This window comes from Muntiacus reevesi, chromosome 1 (genome assembly GCF_963930625.1).
Source record: "Muntiacus reevesi chromosome 1, mMunRee1.1, whole genome shotgun sequence".
Taxonomy (NCBI): Eukaryota; Metazoa; Chordata; class Mammalia; order Artiodactyla; family Cervidae; genus Muntiacus; species Muntiacus reevesi.
In genome coordinates, this window is record NC_089249.1 from 258,035,175 (window position 1) to 258,041,355 (window position 6,181).

Sequence of the window (6,181 nt, forward strand, 5' to 3'; positions counted from 1 at the left end):
TTTAGAGACATCTTTTGAAGATGAGCTGGCTCTGAAGCCAACTTGATTTTAGAAGGTCATGCGCAAGAGCAGGAGAGCTGTTCAGGGAGAGTAGAGAGAATATGATAATCACTAGAATAATAAGAACATCTTAGGATGTTGGAGTGGGAGGGAAACGAGATCGTCAGACCCCCTCATTCTGAACATGAGGAAATGAGGTATTTACCGTGGGTCACATTGCAAAGTTAATGGTCAGGCTCTGAGAAAACTGAGAACAAGGAACATGAAATATAAGAGAAAAAAAAGCGCTTCCCCTCAAAGCCAACCCTCCATCAGAAATTTGAGAGCAAGCAGTTTATTTGGGAGAAAACTGCAGAAAACACTTGTAGGAGAGTCAAAGTGTGGTCCCCAGATCATCAGCATCAGCATCACCTGGGGTTCTGTTAGAAAGGCAGAATCGTCCCATCCCCAGCTTGCTAGAGTCAGAAGCTGCTATTATTACTATTCCCAAGTCATAAGCATATTAACCTTTGTGAAGAACCTGCCGGAGTTATTCCTCCCAGCAAAGTGGGAGCTGGGGTTTTTACCCTCCAGTTCCCACCCTTCAGTGCTGAGGGTTGCTTCCCAGCTGAAGTCCTCAACACCTGTGATTTCAGGGCGAGAGCAGCTCTGGGCTGAGGGCTGTGCCTCCATGGGGAGGGAGGAGGCGGTCAGCTTGTACGGAAGCTGGGATGGAGAGCGCTGAGAGGCTGCAGGCAAGGTGCGGAGGGCATGATGCTTTCCGTCCTGAATGAATGCCCAGAGACTTCCCAGGGGCAGCCGGGAACTTTTTCCTCTTATGAGATGAACCCCAGGCAGAAGGGCTGGTAACAACGAATTTCATACAGAGATGAACTTTATTAGCTAGCAGTCTCTATCTCCACCTTTGGTATAGGTTAGGAAAGGTGCCAGCTCAATGTTTTCAAAGTCAAATTTATAGGGATGTGGTTCAAAGTGTAAATATGAAGTTTCTAAACAAAAAAATTCAGAGTTGGTTTCCATATAGTTCTAGTGCCAGCTTATTGCCTGGAGTGCCGTCTTTGCTCCTGGACCCTCTTCTTGGGGTCACACTGACCTTAGGAAATTGGACTGTCCCATTTAGCATCTGAAGCCTCGAGCCAACCTTCCTCCTGTTTGTTCCCGGGCCTTCTGTGTCCGAAGCTCTCAATCAGACAAGCGTTAGGTGGACAAGCCAGGTGTCACCTGATGTGTCAGGAGTGCAACACTTTATTTTTTGAACAAAAGCCATGTGTGTTAAGTCCAGTTTTTTCACTTCACAGGGTTTGCTTGGCCTCACCTTCAGGTGGCGTAGTAGTAAAGAATCTGCCAGCTAGTACAGGACAGGAAAGAGACACAGGTTCAATCCCTGGGTCTGGAAGATCCCCTGGAGTAGGAAATGGCAACCTCCTCTTGGAATTATTGGAAAATTACTTGGAAAATTCCGTGGACAGAGGAGCCTAGCAGACTCCCTGAACTCCCTACAGTTCAGGGAGTCAGTGGATACGACTGAGCACACACACACACCTTCTTCCCGGACCTGCTCAGTGGAGGCTCCCGGACACCACTGCCACTGCTTGACAATATGCTGGACTCCAGGGTTTGCTTTCAAATACCGAGTCAGCTTTGTATCTCTGGAATAGCCCCACTTGGTCACGGGGTTTAATTCTTTTTACGTGTTGCTGAATTCTCTTTGCTAATATTCTGTTAAGGATTTTTACATTTACAATTTTGAGAGAAATTAGTCTGTTCTCTTTAATTTAGTGTCTTTGGTTTTGGGGTCAGGTTCATAAAATGAACTGGGAAGTGTTCCCTCTGTATTCTAGAAGAAATTCTTGTTCAAACATCTGTTAGAATTCTGCAGTGAAGCCATCTGAGCCACTCATAACATGCTATACAGCCCTATAAAGTATATTATTATTAATATATTATATTATTATATTAAAAATTACCATTTTGTAGATGAGGAAACTGAAGCAACTTGCCCAAGATCACACAGCTAGGAAATAGTAAAGCCAGGATTCAAACCCAGTAGTCTTGCTGCTGTCTCAACTAGGCTGAGAAGGTGACCAGTGGGGTCCAGTTCGGTTCAGTCACTCAGTCATATCCAGCTCTTTGTGACCCCATGGACTGCAGCATGCCAGCCTTCCCTGTCCATCACCAACTCCTGGAGCTTACTCAAACTCATGTCCATTGAGTCGGTAATGCCATCCAACCATCTCATCCTCTGTTGTCCCCTTCTCCTCCTGCTTTCAATCTTTCTCAGCATCAAGGTCTTTTCCAAAGAGTCAATTCTTCACATCAGGTTGCCAAAGTATTGGAGTTTCAGCTTCAGCATCAGTCCTTCCAATGAATATTCAGGACCAATTTCCTTCAGGATTGACAGGTTGGATCAATTAGGAAATGAGAGATGACAGTTTACCTAGATCTTTCTAACTTCAGAGGTCATGCTTCTCCTAGTCCATTTACTCATTCATTTACTCATTCATTTACTCATTCATTCATTCATTCAATCAGTACATATTTATTGAGTGCCTACTGTGTCCCAGGGACTGTTCGGGGCATTGGATAAATGAATGATGAATGAAATAGATTTAGTCCCCAACTTTATAGAGTTCATTGCTTAATAAATAATGTGTGAAAGTGCTACAAAAATGTAATTCATTCTAATAAGTATAAAACAGTGATAAACATGTATGGAAACTAGCTGATGGCTGTGGGCAGCTCCTTAGATTATATCCTGCAATTGACCATTTACTAAAATTGAAGGTCACTCCTGACTTGTGTTTGTAAACAATCGCAGACCTTCAGAACAGTGGAAGTACCATACAAAGATGGGCTTGTTGCTGTCCAAGTGTCACCGCTCTTAGGCCTTTACTGTGGACAGAGCTACGAAATGTGTGTGTTTATCTGTCTATAGTGGGTTGAATTATGATCCTCCCCAAAGATATGTCCATGTCATACTCACCAGAATGGCTCCCCACGGGCCCATCCACAATGGGTCTAGATGTGGCTATGACTCCGCAGGGAGTGGGAGAGGGCAGGGGCCGACCCCCATTGAGCTCAGAGCTCACCCTGCAGGACCAAACACATCTTTAGCCACGAGGAGTCATCAGCCAGGGCTTGGTGACTGGAGTGATGCTGGAAGACTAAAACCAACCTATTTCATTTAGGAAGAGGCCTGTACCTAAGCATCAGAGTCATTTCCTGGTGGTAAAATGGATATTTATCCCCTATGAGAGAGAGATCCATCTGCTGCGAAAAAGCTCCAGATTAAATTTCAAGGATGAAACAAGATTTGTCCTGACAGGTATATAGATTCTCAAAGAATATGTAGTGACCTCTTATAAAACAGCCTAAAATTATTTTTTATGTCAGTTCCCCACTTTGTAAAGAGCCTTTATGATTTCTGCTTAATAATACACTGCCTTAAATTTTAGAATTGTTTAATACCAGCATGTCTTTTCTCTCTAAGGAGATTCATGCATCAACTATTTCATTGAACATATTGTGTTTTTTTTTCTTTTTTTTCATTTATTTTTATTAGTTGGAGGCTAATTACTTTACAATATTGTAGTGGTTTTTGTCATACATTGACATGAATCAGCCATGGATTTACATGTATTCCCCATCCCAATCCGCCCCCCCCCACACCTCTTTTAAATGTATAATATTGACCAGACACTGGGCTAAGCATAGGTAAGGCCCCCATTCTCGGGGAACTCTGTCTGGTGTTTAAATCAGCAATGTGATGTGAAAAGGGCACATCATAAGATACTGTACACAGTGCACACAGACATCGAGGAGGGAGGCTCTCCTCCACGTGGCCATCCCCAGAAAGTCTTCATTGCTCTGTCAAGCAAGCAGCAGGACCTATGCATCCTGAGCAAAGGCCAATGCTTTTGGGGCTCCCAGAGTTGGCTAAATATGTTGAACCGGGCTTGACAGTGGGAAGGTCAAAGACCTTGCTGCAAGGTTGGGACGTATGGTAAATGTTTATTAAGAAGGTGCTGTTATGGCCTTCCCTCTGCTTCTTCCTTCCTTGTGACCTTGGTTAAGCTCTAAAGTCTCAGGAGAGAGCATCTATCTGACTAAGCTTAGTTCATATGTCTTCTCATGGCTCTAGGACTGGGGAAGAGATGAGCACAGGAGGGGCAAACTCTTTTTCTCTTGGTTTCAGTAGAGATTGAGACAGGAACCTGGAATTACTTTCTCATGAAGATTAAAGAAACTAGGGGAGAAAATATTCCCCCAAAAGAAATTGATCTCTGGTTACGAATGGAGAATGGAAGCTAGATGAATTTTTAGAATTATCAGTGACTTGTACAAAGGCATTCAGGCATTGGTAAGACATAAGGAGAGGCAAGTTCTTGATAGTGTTGATCAGTGGCTGAATCAAGCCTCACCTGAAACCAACATACTTTGGAACTTTCCAATTACATGACCAGATAAGTCTTTTCTATGGCCTCTTCTCCCTCACCTTTTTTTTTTTTTTTTTTTTTTTGCTAAGACAAAACTAACAAACAAAACATGTTTGAGTTTGGGTATCTGTCATGTGTAACCAAAAGACTTCTAATCAATACACACCCACTCCCTGTTGTTCTTACACAATTGCTGGTAGTTATTTATTTTTCTTTTATTTCCTATGAAAATATTCATTTCTATTTTTCCAGTCTCTGAGTGACATCCATACTGCTCATTTTTAGCTCATTTCAGGTGAGTGACACCACTCCATAACAACATTTTTAAGTCATGTATAACAATGTTTGGTTACAATGCTTTGTAGCATCCTAATAAAACCAAGGTAACACACACTGGAAATAGTTTCTTTCTTACAGCAATTTTGAAATGTTTTTCAGCCATCCAGCTGACTGGGCTAGAGATGCGAAGCCTCCACAGCCATCACTGTGTCTTTATATCAGGCAACTGCTTGGTCCCCACCAGGTATCCCTGCCTGAGCCTGCCTGGGTGCTATGGGGTATACACAGCAGAATCAAAGAGATCGAGGTCAGTTCCTGTCCCTATGGGAGACTAAAAAAGTAACCTGACTTGATATAATGCCACATTATCCGGGGGAGGCTTTAGTTACTAATTAATTCACAAGAGAGTCTGCCTAGGACAGCCACTCTAATTATTCCAATTTTTTAATGAGGAAACTAAGGTCAGAAATTTACCCTGCATTTTCCACCTAGTTCAGTTCAGTTGCTCAGTCGTGTCTGACTCTTTGCGACCCCATGAACTGCAGCACTTCAGGTTTCTCTGTCCATCACCAACTCCCAGAGCTTGCTCAAACTCATGTCCATCAAGTCGGTGATGCCATCCAACCATCTCATCCTCTGTCGTCCCCTTCTCCTACCTTCAATCTTTCCCAGCCTCAGGGTATTTTTCATTGAGTCAGTTCTTCGCATTAGGTGGCCAAATTATCAGAGTTTCAGCTTTAGCATCAGTCCTTCCAATGAATATTCAGGACTGATTTCCTTTAGGATTGACTGGTTGGATCTCCTTGAAGTCCAAGGGACTCTCAAGAGTCTTCTCCAACACCACAGTTAAAAAGCATCAATTCTTCAGCACTCAGCTTTCTTTATGGTCCAACCTAATCAATAACCAAGTTGTCCACCTAATCAGTAATTGAATCTGAATTCCTAAGTAACTCTGCCTCTTGAGTCACTCATTCAAGGTACTGCAATCCTTGCCATTTGCCATGTTATTTTAATGTATTAAACAATATCCTAACACTTATCACTTAGCATTTGAAAAGAAAACAATGTCCCATAATGTAGATACTGACATCTCTTGGATTTTTCTTTTAGGATCTTTTTCTCTTGATTTTATCACATGCAGAGAAAACAGAAGAGAGAATTAAATTTTTGTTAGAAGACAGTAATTCATAGGTCAGAAAAATCTTGGTTTACAGATTGGAACTAATGAAGACAAACATTTTAATAAATCTTAGAAAAAATGTATTTCCTACCTGTTGGAATTACAACTGTCTTGCACATTCTCTCCTCTACAGAATCACATATGTAGCCTGGGGTACCTAAGGGACATAAACATAGGCCATCATTTTCTTACTCTTTAATTCTAATTACTTGAATTAGGTCAGCAGAAGTTTGGAGGCAAAAGACATAATCAATTAATCTTTCAAAATACTAATATGAGTGGGAGT